Raw genomic sequence first — 14,520 nt, 5'->3', positions numbered from 1 at the left:
TCTGCATAGGCTCAGAAAGCACCCCGCACATCAAATCAAGTGAAAAGTGATGCTGATGACAGCCCTACACTGCCAGTGGTGTCTCTTGAAGCCTTGGAAACTGGGGATTTTAATAAAAATCTTCCTCACAGTGTCCCTCAGGAAAACTTGGAGGTTAAACTTTTATCAGATCCAGTGCTATTATAAAATGACTCTTTTGTAGCCTCCCCAAATTAGTTTCATATTCAAAGCAGCTTATTTCAACCATTCCCTGCTTAGTTAAATGAAGGCTTGGAAATACAGAGGGCACATGGAGAAGAGAGAAAGGTCTCTGTGTCTACTTCAGAAAATATTCGGAGTACATGCCTACATCTTAACAGTTTGCAGCCATCCTCTTTTTATGAATTGCTATTTTGACGCTTTATTTTTACTTCATTCAAGAATGACTCTTCGGAAGACTTCATTTAAAAAATGTTTTCTATTTACCTTGCTTAGGTATCATGATGAAAGTACTCTGGAAATAGTCATATACAGATGGGGGCAATAAATATGTGCTTTTAAGAAATGTCATGTCCAAGATTCTTAGCTTCTAAATGCAATGACAGTGAGGAACCCTCATGGCCTGGCTGCCACAGGCTCCAAACACCAGCTCCAGCCCGTCCACCAGGAATTATGTCACTCTCCTGAGGTTAATGCTCTCTGTTTACTCACAGGTGTGCTCACTTTAAATAAATCCAACTTATAAAAAAATTTAGACTTGCCAAATAGAAAAGCTGGCAAAGTGATTGCTGAAGAAAAGTGTCCTTTACCGTGTCAACACTTTAAATAAGAAGCTGTTTTAGTACCTTTTAAAGTTTGAAAACATTTATTTCCCAGGAACTCTGGATTTGCTGGAAATGCTGCACACCTGTGTTCTCTTCATTATTCTAGCACAGACTTGGACACTTTCTGAAGCCAGCCAGAAGTAGGATAAACAGCTAATTGTCTGTGTCATGTGCTGTGTGGCTTGTGAATCCAGAATAAGAGGCCAAAGAAGAAAATGATTGTTCCAGCACTGATTTGCTGTGAATCAATTTCCATCCTCAGAAAATTCATTTTATTTTACTCACAGGGAAATCATATTAAACTGCCTACTCCATGTCAAGTTGTTTGGATTTCTGTGAAGGAAGAAAATAAGATTGGGATTGGCAAATCAGCGTGTTATATGGGGAAAATCAGATCATCAGAGAATATTGGAGCTTTAATGGTACTTAGCACCCTCTTAATCAGGCAAAATCCTTCATATTGTAGGTGCAAAAAGTAGAATGAGCATCTTTGTTTTGTCTTCCAAGCATTTCTGTTTCTCTTCCCAAGCTAACCTTTAAAGATGGATCCACTTCCAATGAACAGTTCCGAAGAAGGATTGACATTGTTGGCTTCAGAGGTGGAGACCTTCTGAAGTGGCTCCTCTGAAGATTCTTGGCTTAGGTCACACTCGGTACATGCAATTTTTTATGTATAGTGGGTACCGGGGAAAGGCAGCTTTTCATGTGAATTTATTATTGGCATCAAACAAGGCAGGATTTTGTTTTGGTTTGTTTTGGCCCATGGTAGGGTAGAACAGAGAATGGAATTACATAATCAGGCATTCCCAGGCAAACAAATTTAAATGTAGCTTTGAGTTTGAATTAGTCTGCTTAATGTCTAAACCCCACAGTTCTTCCTTCTGTCTGTAGTCTAACCTAAAACATAAAAGATAAAGCATTCTCTGGGTTGAGATCTCACCCTGTACTCTGTCTTATACTCTGATCTACAAGGATGTAGAATTTGCTGCAATGGCATGTTATAGAGACATGTTCTGTCTTGAAAATAAGTAAGATATTTCTGTTAAAAATAGATATGGAGATTAGTGGTGGATAAATCTCATTAAGTTTGGAATCTGGGTTGACTTTATATAAGGGTTCCAGGAATTCTGGGGCTTAGTGACAGATTACACAAGTATTTGGAGATTAAAGAGCTCATCAAATCCAGGAAAAAAATGCATGTCCTTTAAGGATGTCCCCCCAAATATATATGTTTGTGTACACACACACACACACACACACACACACACACACACACACTTAGGGAAGAATTAATAACCAAAGCTTCAAGTTTTCAGAGGCTTATGTCTTTTCTACTTCTGTGGGAGAAGAGAACTCTATTCTAAACCATGCCTACCAGAGCAAGCAAGCCAAATAGGACACACAGTGTTTTCTCAATGGCCATATTAAGAACTGAGCTCCCTTGCAGGTATAAAAAGAGACAGCCTGGCTTGAGTTCAAATCCTGTCTCTCTCAACTTAGTTGCTATGTGGCCTATTCAAATTATTCTACCTCACAGAGCCTCTATTCCTTCAACCTGAAGGCAGAGGGGGTAACAGTGTGAGGATAGATTTCCTATCACAGAATAAAAATTTGAAACCATGTTTGATTAAAAAATAATATTCAAGAAAACCTGAAAGTAGAAATCTACATTTACATTGACTGTATGAAAGGTTTTTACAGTTCCTGTCTCCTCTGCACCTCTAAGGGACCACTGCTTCAGTATCCATTTATTCTTTCCTGGTTCAGTAGTTGTTTATGAGCCTAACACAGGGAGAGGCAGTGACCCTTCAAAGAGAGAGTCCTAGACTTGTAGAGAAAAGAACTGGGCTTGAGATCTGACTTATCCATTATCTCAGACCTTGGAAAAATCATTACATTTCTCTGACTTATGGTTTCTCATCTGTAAGATGGTGTTTTAGACCAAATGTTGAAGCTCTAACCCCAATATGATGATGTTTGGAGGTGGGGATTTGGTAGGTAAGTTTAGATGAGGTGATAAAGGTGGAGCCCTCATGAATGGGATTAGTGCCCTTATAAGAAGAAGAGACTAGAGCGCTCTCTCTCTCTCTCTCTCCCCCCTCTCTCCCTCTCTCCCTCTCTCCCTCTCTCCCTTTCTCCCTCTCCCTCTCCCTCTCCCTCCCCCCGCCCCACCATGTAAGAACTCAGTGAGAAGGTGGCTGTCTGCAAGCCAGGAAAAGGGGTCTAAGCAGAAACCAAATGAGCTGCCATCTTATTCTTGGACTTCCCAGCCTCCAGAACTGTGAGATATAAATGTATATTTTTTAAGCCACCTAGTCTGTGGTATTTTGTTACAGCAGGCCAAGCTGACTAAAACAGATGGGGATAAAAATACCAACCTATATTATAGAGTCCTTAGATCACAAATGAGACATATGTAAAATCTCTGCAAATTTTCAATCACTAAACAAATTATGAGTACTGTGTTAGGAACTAGAGAGATGTAAAAATGAGCCAGGTACAAACCTTGACCTCAAAAAGCTCAGTTTCCTAGGTGAGGTAAGACTCGTGTATAACCAACTATGATACAAAAGAGAAAGGGCCATATTCATTCATTCTTCATTCATTCATTCATTTGTTTAACAGACATGTATTCAGCATCTACTATGTGCCAAGTGCTAGATTTGGGGCAGCAATAAACAGACAAACAAAAAATTCCCTGTTCTTACAGAACTTCTATGTGGGTCATGGAAGCAGTCAATAAACAAATACATAAATATTAAATAATATATTCAGTGGTAGGGAGTGCTTTGAAGAAAAATAAAGTAAGGCAATGGAAAAATCGTGGTGAGGGGGCCTTCGCTATTTTGTACAGTGTGATGAGAAAAGACCTAGTCAAGTCATGTGACTGGAGGGTCAGTCTGATAAGGGACATTTGAACAGACACTTCCATGAAGTGAGCAGATGAGCTGAACAGGTTTCTTGGAGGATAATGTTGCAGGCAGGGAAAACAGCAAGTGCAAATATCCAGAGGCAGGAATGTTAGTCATAAAAAATATTCTTCTAACAGGCTCTGGGAATTCAGAGTTGATGAGATTATTTCTAGCTAAGAGAGTCGATAATGATATAAGACCCTCAAGATCAGTTCAGGGAAAATAGAGGTCCTGCTAAAGAAGAGGCTTGTATAAAAGCACCACATATTTACATCGTCTTTTATATTTTTCACTCATCTTTTGCTTAGATCATAACTCATAAATTTCTATCCACAGGTACATATTTATAATTATTATCCAACCCACAAAGATAGTCGTAAATGATCACATTTCAGTTTCCTATAAACATAATAAGTAGACGTCGTTATTAGTCACCCCTTTCCCATTTCAGATTATTATTATCATCACTTCAGATATAGGATAGTTTAGAACCCGTACTTTGGAGTTAGGCAGATAGAAATTCACATCCCAGTTCAATTGGTTCTAGACTTCTGACCTTGAGGATATTGCTTAGGCTTTTGAAACCATAGTTTCTTTATTTGTAAAATGGAAATGATGATTTCCTGAGGAGTTTGTTGTGAGAATGAGAATGTTGTGGGATTTTACACACACATACACACACACAGTATTTAGCACAATACCTGACATAAAGTAAATAATTCACAAATAATTGTTTAAAAATAAAATAGTGGGAGATGCCCTCTTTTTACCTATTGTCCTTCATGGAGGTGGTATTGAAAAATTGTTCACTGATGCTATTCTTTCCCACCCATTCTTTATTGAAATATTCACAAACATCAAACTATAAATCAAGAAACTTAGAATCTAAAAGTCATACAATACAAATGATTCCAAGATGAATGCAAGAGAAAGTATGAATGGAAGTAACAAGAACAAGTATTTACAAGTTTTTACTGCATAAAAAGGCTTTCAAAAACATTAATCTATTTACTCTCTGATAATAAACCTGTAGTCTGAATATTATTTATCTTCCCCATTTTACAGATAAAAAAATATGACTCAGATGGGTTGAGTGATTTTGGCTAAAATCATACAGCTTGTAAGTGGTGAGACTGGAACTTATATTCAGGTCTTCTGATTCCAAGTCCCTGGGAGTAGTTATTGGGGCAATTGGTGCCCAAGAAATTCTTGCAAGACTGGGAAAACTTCCAAGTGATTAACTGAGTTGGTTGCATTATGGGCCTCCCTCCTACTTGTGGATTTTGATTTCTCATTGAGGATTATTAAAGAAAGTTACCTAAGCCTCTTCACAAAGCTCCAGAAATTTATGGTTACAGGCAGCTAATGAAGTACGTGTTTCTTTCTGAATGGATTTCAGAGGATCTAGATTTTAAACAGCCTTGCTGGAAAGCAAGGTCCCTGTGTTGTTTAGGCTCGTTTCATCACTTGTCTGAGCTCTGCAAGGACAGGGACCATGTCTTACCCATCTTTGCATCCCAAGGCCCAGCAAAGAGCCTGGCACCCAGGGAGCTCCCAGGCAGGGCTTGAGGACCAGGCTGACAGGCCCTGTGATGGTTGATATCAGTTAGCATCACCAGTTTAACTCTGATTTTGGCTGCAGTGAATACACTAGACATCAGCTGTCATGAGAAAACATATCACATGGTAATTTTTCAGCTTTTAGTTCTGAATCCAAGCCCCTGGCCTGGATGATGAGACAATAGAGCCCTCCAGCCTCTATACTTCCCACGATTTCTCCTCTCTTTCTGGTTCCTTTTCAGAAAGAGCTTCTCTTATAGGAGCCTGAGCCAGAGCTGCAGAGCCTGAGCCAGAGCTGCAGACCTTGTTTGCCTCAATAGAGAAAATAATTTTAAAACAAGGACGTTAAATCTGCCTTCAGCTTTGGGTCTTGAATATCAGTGTTGACTTAAGCCTTCCCCATGGAGAAGAGTGGCATTGGTCAGCAAAACTGGTGAGCAGGTGGCATTAGCACCAGCATGGAAGGGAGCTGCAATGAGTTGAAATCTCTGCACTGTCATGTAACAAGGGCTGAATGTATTGACCAGCTTAGGTATTGATCACTTTACACACATTATTTAGTCCTTGGTGGAGGATTCTCATTTTCCAGAGGAGAAAGTTGGAGAATAGAGGTGAAGTGACTTGCCCCAGGTCACAGAGAGTAAGTGGCAGATCTGGGATAAAACAAAGCAATTGGACTTCACAGCCTGTGCTCTTAACTATGTGACCTTGGCCAAGGGAATGACCCTCTCAGTGCCTCCATTTCCTCATTGGTAAAATGAATAGAGGAACAACTACTTCCTTAGATGGTTAGGAAAGGTCATTGAGATCATACATGCAAAGCCCTTGACACTTAGTAGGCACTTAAAATATGTCAGTTCCCTCTCTTCCCTCAAATAACCTGAGATTGAAGAGTGTCACCTCTTGAGCGATCCTTTAGAAACTTAAAGCTAAAATTAATCCAGGCCATGTCAGAGCCAATGACAATAAAGCTGATTTGTCCAGACTTATTATTTTGTTTCAATAGGGGACCTGCCTCCACTTTCCTGGGCAGGTCCACAGGGCCAGCCCAGACTGAAAACGCATGTGGCCATTGCAAATGCATTGTTGAAATATGACGGACACTTCAGGAACCAGGAGATTCCTTCTGGAAATGCCTTGCTTCTTAGCCAAAACAGAGATGGTTAAACAGTACAGCAGTGCAGCTGTGGCCTTCAGGGCGCACAGTGGGGCTTCATGCTCCTGGGGCAAATGGAAACACAGGGACACACTTGCCAGCTGGCACTGTCCCTCAAGGGACAAGATATGCATGGCCTCGCCTTCCAAGTTGAGAGCAATTGCTGGCAGGACACCGTGAGCATGTCAAGTTAAGGGAATATTTTTCTTAAAGGCCCATCACTGTTTTTCTTTCTTTAAATGGTAGCCACCAAAAAGTTATGCAAACACTTCAGCTGTGGAATATTTAATCTGACATCTGGCATAGCTCCCTTGTTGATCCAAGACATGAAGTATGCAGTATAGGCCTTGCAGTTGTTTCATTGTTCACTTAAAAAAAAGATAAACCAGACACAACAATTTAATTTTCTATCCCCTCAATTTTAACTGGGTCACTACCAGGATCCATCCTTGATTCCCAAGTAATAGGATGACAATTATGAACCACAGTCCATAAGATGAATAGCTCATTTAATCAAGTTGGTGGATTTAGTCTTTTTTTTTTTTTTTTTTGGCCCTGCTGAAAGCTTTAGGAGTCTCTGTGCTTATGGTTTTTTCTAGGGTTTGGCAGTTCTTTTATTTGGGTCTGGTGTTTCGGGGTTTCACGTGCTCTTGTAGAAACATTGCCAGAACTGTCCTCCCATCATCCTTGCCATTGGGTTTTAAGCGAGAAAAGAAGCACCTTGCTGCCATCTTCTGCCCATTCACATGGGACATGTGTCCTGGCTGCCTGTGGTCATCCATTAGTGGACGTTATTCACCCTGTTCCTTCTTCTTTAACTATCTCACTGACAGTTGTGTTTTCCTAAAAGAGGAATTTCCTCTGGTTCTCTTTGGATATCAGTCACATGGTTTTAGATCCCTGACAGGTAAGAAGAACGTTGCCACTCCTCAGAAAACACGTGGATACTAAAAATCCTAGTTAGTGAGCAGTTCACATTTCGTACCGTGTGGAGGGAAGGATGCAGGACTGGCCAACATTCCAAAGGAAAGGAGAACCTTTCCAAATGTCCCTCCACTGATGAGTTAGAACAGTTGCTTCACGTAAACAAGCATAATTCCTCAAGTCCCATCCTTCCTGCAGGTGGGCCAATAGGCTAAAAGCACTAGAAAACGTAGTAAAGTGCAGTCTATTTCTTCATTCTCCTCCACTTCCATGCTCACTGTTATAACAATGCTGATTTAAACATCAGGTCGCTGTCACTGGGCTCCAGGCAATGGCATCATTCTGCTTCCGGGAAATACTGAAACAGTGCTCATCCTATACAAAGCGATGGGTGGAGAAGGGAGAGAATCAGATGGCAATGCTTAAAAAGGAAACTGGAGACTGATGAATCTGGACGTTTCCTTAGTTCAATTCGAGTTTCCGGGTCCCATTCCCAATAAAAATATATCATTGTTTCTAATGGACAATTCAAAGGACACAAACCTGAGTGTTAAAAGCCGTGTCTCAGTTTTATGGTTTGAGGGATTCAATTAGGTGAGGAAGAATCTTCTCTTCGTCAAAAAACTTTAGCCAACACATGAAATGTGCTTGAGAACAGAGAAATGCTAAAAAAAAAAAGGAGGGGGGGCCTTTTTAGCAGGTAAATGTTCTGATAATTGATTTGTTTAAAAAATATCTACATATCAATACTTTTAATGGCAGTTTTTCAAAAATAGTGGGATAATAGGCAATTTTAACTTTCTCTTTAGATTTCTCTCTCTCTCCCTCCCTTCCTCCCTCCCTCCCTCTCTTAGTTTTTGACATTGAATATTTGTTTGTTATATAAATGGAAAATGGCAATTAAGAATGCACTCTTTCTCCAAGGACCTAGTAGTGTACTTGTGCTGGGAGTATGCTAGTGAGTCCTGAAATTAGGTCATTCTGTATATTCTCACTGTAATGAGATGCTCCAGGTCAGGAAACTTCTGTAGAAAGTTTCTAGCAGCGCTTCTACCAGAAGGCAAGATTCTAAAGCTCTTTGCTCACTTTTTTCAAGCTTTATCCACCTAAGAAGGAATTAATATCGTGTTCTTACAATGGATCAATTATAACTAAAACTAAAGTAGAGATAAACTAAATTCCATAAGCCAAGAATATTTCATAGAAATTTCTTCTCAAAGTTTTCTCCAAGTATTTGAAGTTGCGAAGTTTCTTCAAGGAAGATGGCAGGGCATTTCTCAGTAAATAATTGGCAAGCAGTGTAGGGCACTGCAAGTTCCCTCAGGTTTCTGAAAATGGAACTTACTGTGGATATTGAGTAACTCTTTAGGGTTTAGGATGGCAGAGCAGTGACATCTTACATGCCGACCCTCACTGACAGGGGCAGTTTCTGGAATGCTCTGTTGAGAGGGGGAGTGGGAGGAACGGGCTCAGTGCCGACGCTCAGACATGATGAGTGATATCTGCCATGTGTCTGAGGCAACAGTACTGGCATCACAATTGGTTTTAAATTGTCAAGCCTATTCTCGTATTTGACTAAATGAGTTTCTAGTGATTTGCATAGTGATCAAAGTGTTTTCCCACAATATTTAGTTGGACAATATCTAAGCATACCCTAGGGGCTACTGAAACTATTTCTATCTCCCTGCCTGCTTGACTGCTTTTGTTCGTGCTCAGGAGCTTCAGCAGACCCCTCATTTGTAATTGCACACCTGAGGCTCTTTGTGTTTCAGAGTCTGAGAACAGGAAGGAAGCTTGGGGACCTCTAATGTTACCCCGTTATTTTACAGATTGAAAAGCAGATGCTTGGAGAAGTAAAGTGACTCACCCAAGGTCACACAACTGGTTTAGGGCAAGGGCAGTACTAGACCCATATCACCTGATTCCTAATCCAGTCTTGACTTACTACACCATAGATTCTTTTATCAGACCATATTCACAAACTCTTATAAGAGATCTAATAATTCAAAGAGATGATACCCTTGCAGAAGGACATACTGTAGAGCAGCCCCACTGCTTCTGTATTCTCTTCTTTTTTTTATGATGTTGAGCACTGAGAGCCGTCAATTCATATCTGATCTTAAAAGAAAGTGAAAGGGGTGGAAACGAGAGGTTTAGAGATCACAAATGCTATTTTTAATAACTTACTTTATATGTGCATTTCCTCTAGCCCCATACCACTCTACAGTGCAAAGGAATTTTTAAAACAAAGTGACTGTATGAAAGCGCTGTTAAAGTATCTCTCATCATCTTTTGCGATTGGATTTCAGAAGCTTTCTTATTCATGTATAGATTACAGTGTATTCGATTTATTCAGTGGAAACCTTCAAGAAATGAACTAAAACTGAATTCTTATGGAAAAAACACTTTACTTCCTGCCATATTGCTGCAACAGAAATTTTATTGGCAAAGTAAGTTGCAATATTATTCCCAGCAGAAGAATTCTGCATATGTGAAAAAGAGTATAATTGCCTCATTAAAAATCAAAGAGAGAAAGAAAAAAGTGAGCAAATTGGGAAGTATGTTGCCATAACCACAGTTAAGCTCCATATGTATTAAACCTAATTTATGAAAAGCCACACTTATTAAACAGATAAAGAAAATGGTAAATTGTCCCAAGATATTATACCCTGTAAGGCTTAGGTCCATACAGGATTCATTAAGAAAAACAGAAAAGCTATACAACATCTAATACTGAAAATACAAGGGTTTAGTAGAAGATGGAAGTGAAAGCAATTTTAACAGTGCTTCCCTTCTAATCATCAAAACCGACTCAAAGACTACAAAGAGGAAAATATAAAAAATTATACCAGCATTTAATCTTTGTAATAGTGTCAATCTGGAACTCTAAAATTTCTCACAGAAAAAAATGACCTTTGAAACATAGCAGAAAATGATTCAGTGAGCTACCACACAACTGAGAGAATGATGGGGGAGTATGAATTCTGACAAATAAGAATAGATCTTCCTGGAACATTCTTCTAAATATCCCTTAGTTTGAAAGGACAAAGACTGAAAGAGTTGGGAGAAACCACTGAAGTTGGAAACCATCTGTGTGCTGTGTTTAGAAGTCATAGATCCCTTGAGGAAAGCAAGGGATGTTTTCCCTGGGGCTTCTTTGACTCAGAAGTTTATTAGCAGTGGTAATCTGGAGAAGTAGTGTCTAGAATATGGATCATTGAAGAGATGGAACTCACCTCACTTGGACCTATTTCTGCTGTATATATAAAGTGAATGGTAGTATGTGAAGGGAAGAAACTGGTGATGAAGAAAAAAATATATGCCCTTTCACCAAACAAAAAGGACATAGTAGTGGGAATTTCTTGATGTTGAATTTGAACCAGTATGGCTAGTAACTAGAGCCTACTGAATAAAACAGAATATTCTCCCAACTCAGTGGAACTGGAACTTGATGAACTAGTTTCAAACATATGTAGGAAAAGCTTATAATTAAACATTTTTTTAATCGTAAGCATTCATAATCCCAACTATCTGCTCAACAAAAGACTTCTGAATGACTTAAATGGCTGAACAGATGACATTAGTTTGTCCAGTCAGGCATTCAGCCTAGATTCAAAGGAGAGACAGGAAATTTCACCCAAGTACAATGAGAGGAAATACAAGACTCCATCTATACTATTTATTGTTTGTTTATTTAAAAATGACAGTTATAGATAGCCGTGTCTCTTTAACTCAAGCAAAGGGATAAATGAGACTTCTGAAAAAAATCTGTAATAAAAAAGGAAAATAAATACTACATTCCAAGAAAGAACATCGTTTTAGAAAATATTTATTCTGGGAAACTGAAAAAAAGTAGATAATAAATATTTTCATTTTAAAGGAAATATAGAAAAAAGAGAAACACAAACTAAGTAAAAAAAGGGAAGAGATGAAATAAAAAACTGCAAATTTAAAAGTACCAGCTTTGTTATAAAAACAAATAAGTTATTTCAAATTTTTAATGGTAGTGTAAGTCAAAGAGAGATACAGATATAGAGAAAAGAATCAAAAATGCAGAAATGCAAATCCGTAGCCTGAAAAATGAATAGGAGGAAATTCTAAAGCATGCAGAAGGGAAGGGCAGAAAGCTGGAAATAATAAAAGAGAAAGTAATAGACATAAAATGCAAAAACAGAGATCCTGCATATGAATAATGAGTGTGAATGAAGTACTTAAAAAAAAAGTTAAAAATACAAAAGAAAAAACTGTAATTGAATTAAAAGAAACTGTGCAGAGTAAAAATAATTACCCCACTAGGTGAAATTATTGGAATGCTGTCAACAATTTCTTATGACATTTTGAAATTCAAAGGCAAATAGTTCTAAAAGGATTGAGACAGAAGTCACAGATCACCTAAAATGGGAGAAAAAACCATGCAGGTTTCAGACTTCTGTACATGTTCATGCAAAGGCAGCAGAAGTAGCCCAAGACTGGAAACTATTCAAATGCCTATTAACAGGATAATGTATAAATAAGTTTTATATTCACACAACAAAATAGTATATAGCAGTAAGACTAAACTACTTACTATATGCAAATCTCTCGGGTGTTCTTCCCAATATGTTGGGTTGCCCAAAAAGGTCATTCGGGTTTTTCCGTAACATCTTATGATAAACCCAAACGACCTTTTTGGCCAACCCAATACATAACCTTAATCCATTCTGAGAAAATGTCAGACAAAGCCAAACTGAAGGATATTCTACAAGATACCTGACCAGTATTCTGCAAAAGTGTCAAGTTCATACAAGACAAGGAGAAACCAAGGAACTATCACAAACTGGAAGAAACATGACAATTAAGTATAATGATCAGGATCCTGAATTGGATCCTGGAACAGGATTAGTGAAAAAACTGGTGAAATCTGAATGAAGTCTATAGTTTAGTTAATAGTATTACAGCAACGTTAATTTCCTGGTTTTTGTAATGTTACTATGGTTACATAGGATGTTAACACTAGAGAAAGATGGGAATTCTGTACTATTTTTGCAACAATTCTATAAGTCTAAAATTATTTCAAAATAAAAAGATTTTTAAAAAATCAGACTGTTAAGTTGTGGAGACCTCAGTAGCCTTTGAATTTCTCTATTGTAATTGGTTAATCAGATTTTATTCATGTTTTTGCATCTATATTTATAAAATGTTCTTCTAGAAAATATGAATTATCAAAATTGACTCAAGAATAAGTAGACAATCTCAGTAGAACAGTAACTATCAAAGTTTGAAATTATAGCAAAAATCGTTTTCTCACAAAAAACACCCACCTACCCAGACAAATTTTCAGGCAACTTTTACAAAACGTAAATAGATAATCCATATACTATATAAGTTGTTAAGAGCATAAAAAAAGGAAAAATGCCCAACTTATTTTGTAAGGGTAGTATAATCTTGCTATCAAAATCAGATGAGACAAATTTAAGAAAAAAATACCTAGTCCCATTACTCTTATGAAGGTAGATAAAAAATACTAAAAACACTAGTCAATTGAATCCAGTGTGTGCATGTGAGTGTGTGAATGTGTGTGTTCGTGTGCATATGTATCAGGCCTAGCTGCTATTTATCCCTGGGATACAATAGGAAATCTATCAGTATCAGTGTATTCTAAGACGCTAAGTGAGAAAGCAAAAAAAGAATAAAGAAAAGCTATTCAGAGAAGAAATACAGGTGACAAGTAAATCCATCTGATAAATTAATCTCACTGATAATCAGAGGGAAACAAATTTAAAATACTGTATTTTTTTGCCAATTAAATTGGGAAAAATAGGACAAATTGTACCAAGCAATGATGTTGCACCCATGAGATGAGGGTGTAGATTATCACAATATTCTCAAGGGGGATTTAGCAAAACAGATTACAATTGTAAATAATTGTGGTCTTCATCTCAGAAAGTCCATTTCTAAGAGTGTGTTTTAAGTAAATAATTGGACAAGGGTACAAATATCATCTGTAAGAATATTTATTTTTCAAATGGTCTTTTTAGGTGAGGAAATATTGGCTTTTATTTCCTATCACTCCCAAATCTGGATGTGATACCTGAGTTAGGTCATTAAATTGGACTTAAGGTGAGGATCTGACACAGCTCCATGAATCAGGAGACAACTCATAATGACAAAATCTTCTATTTTTGTGCATTTGGGTTAACATCAGTTATTTGCTTCCAAAATATTAATTGTTGACTATTAATTTTCAACAGATGGGAAACACTTAGGAGTAACCTGAGCTACTTGCTCTCAAATTTGCGTGTGCATCAGAGTTACCTGGAGGGCTTGTTGAACCACAGATTGCTGAGACCCACCCCCAGAGTTTCTGATTTAGTAGACCTGAGAATTTGCAGTTCTGACAAACTTCCAGGTGTTGCTGATGTTGATAGACCAAGGACCACATTCTGTGAACCACTGCTGTAAGAGAAGCCTGCTGACTCTTTCTGTTTATTCATGGAGTAACTGACTAGAGAGAAAATAGAGACTCCAGGGCATAAGCCATTCTTACCTCCTCCTCTCTTCTGACATTCTATCGTTATTTTACTTTGAGGGACCTTTACAGCATCAGTTCAACATACGTGCTCTGAAACCTCACTGTAACACCCTCCTCTTCCTGTATAAAAATAAAGATTAAAAAACAAAACAAACAAAACAACTTGGGCATGAGGCAAGTTCTTCCTGCAGCTCAGCTAATAGGATCTAATTACCAAAGTACCAGGATCTTTCTAAAAACCCCAAGAGCACACTTAATGGTCTCTACTCTATTGACATTGGAGTCAATCTAAGCAAGGCTCTGTCTCGTATTAGAGTCTTCACAATCTTGGGCTACACTTTTCCAGCAGTCTCTCTACTCATGGCCTTCTTATCAAAAGGAAAAGAGAAATAATGATAAAAGATAAAAATAAAAGTATAATTTGTCTATTTTACTTCTAACATAACCACCTTGAGAAAAGATGCAGAAAAAGAAGCATTTGGCGCTTTGGCTGAAGTGTCATGATCTGATCACCTGCATCAGTGGGGAAGACTGGGAATCAGGTCTGTCCAGTTGATCCTTTGCCAGAGAACACATCAGCACTTCGAGCTGATGACTGCACTTCATGGTCTAACTTCACATTTTATTAAACTATAAAATGTAATTCAATATGAC

The sequence above is a fragment of the Mesoplodon mirus genome (assembly GCF_964341445.2).
Source record: "Mesoplodon mirus genome assembly, chromosome: 5".
In the NCBI taxonomy this organism is placed as follows: Eukaryota; Metazoa; Chordata; class Mammalia; order Artiodactyla; family Ziphiidae; genus Mesoplodon; species Mesoplodon mirus.
Note: the sequence above shows the minus strand (reverse complement) of the source record.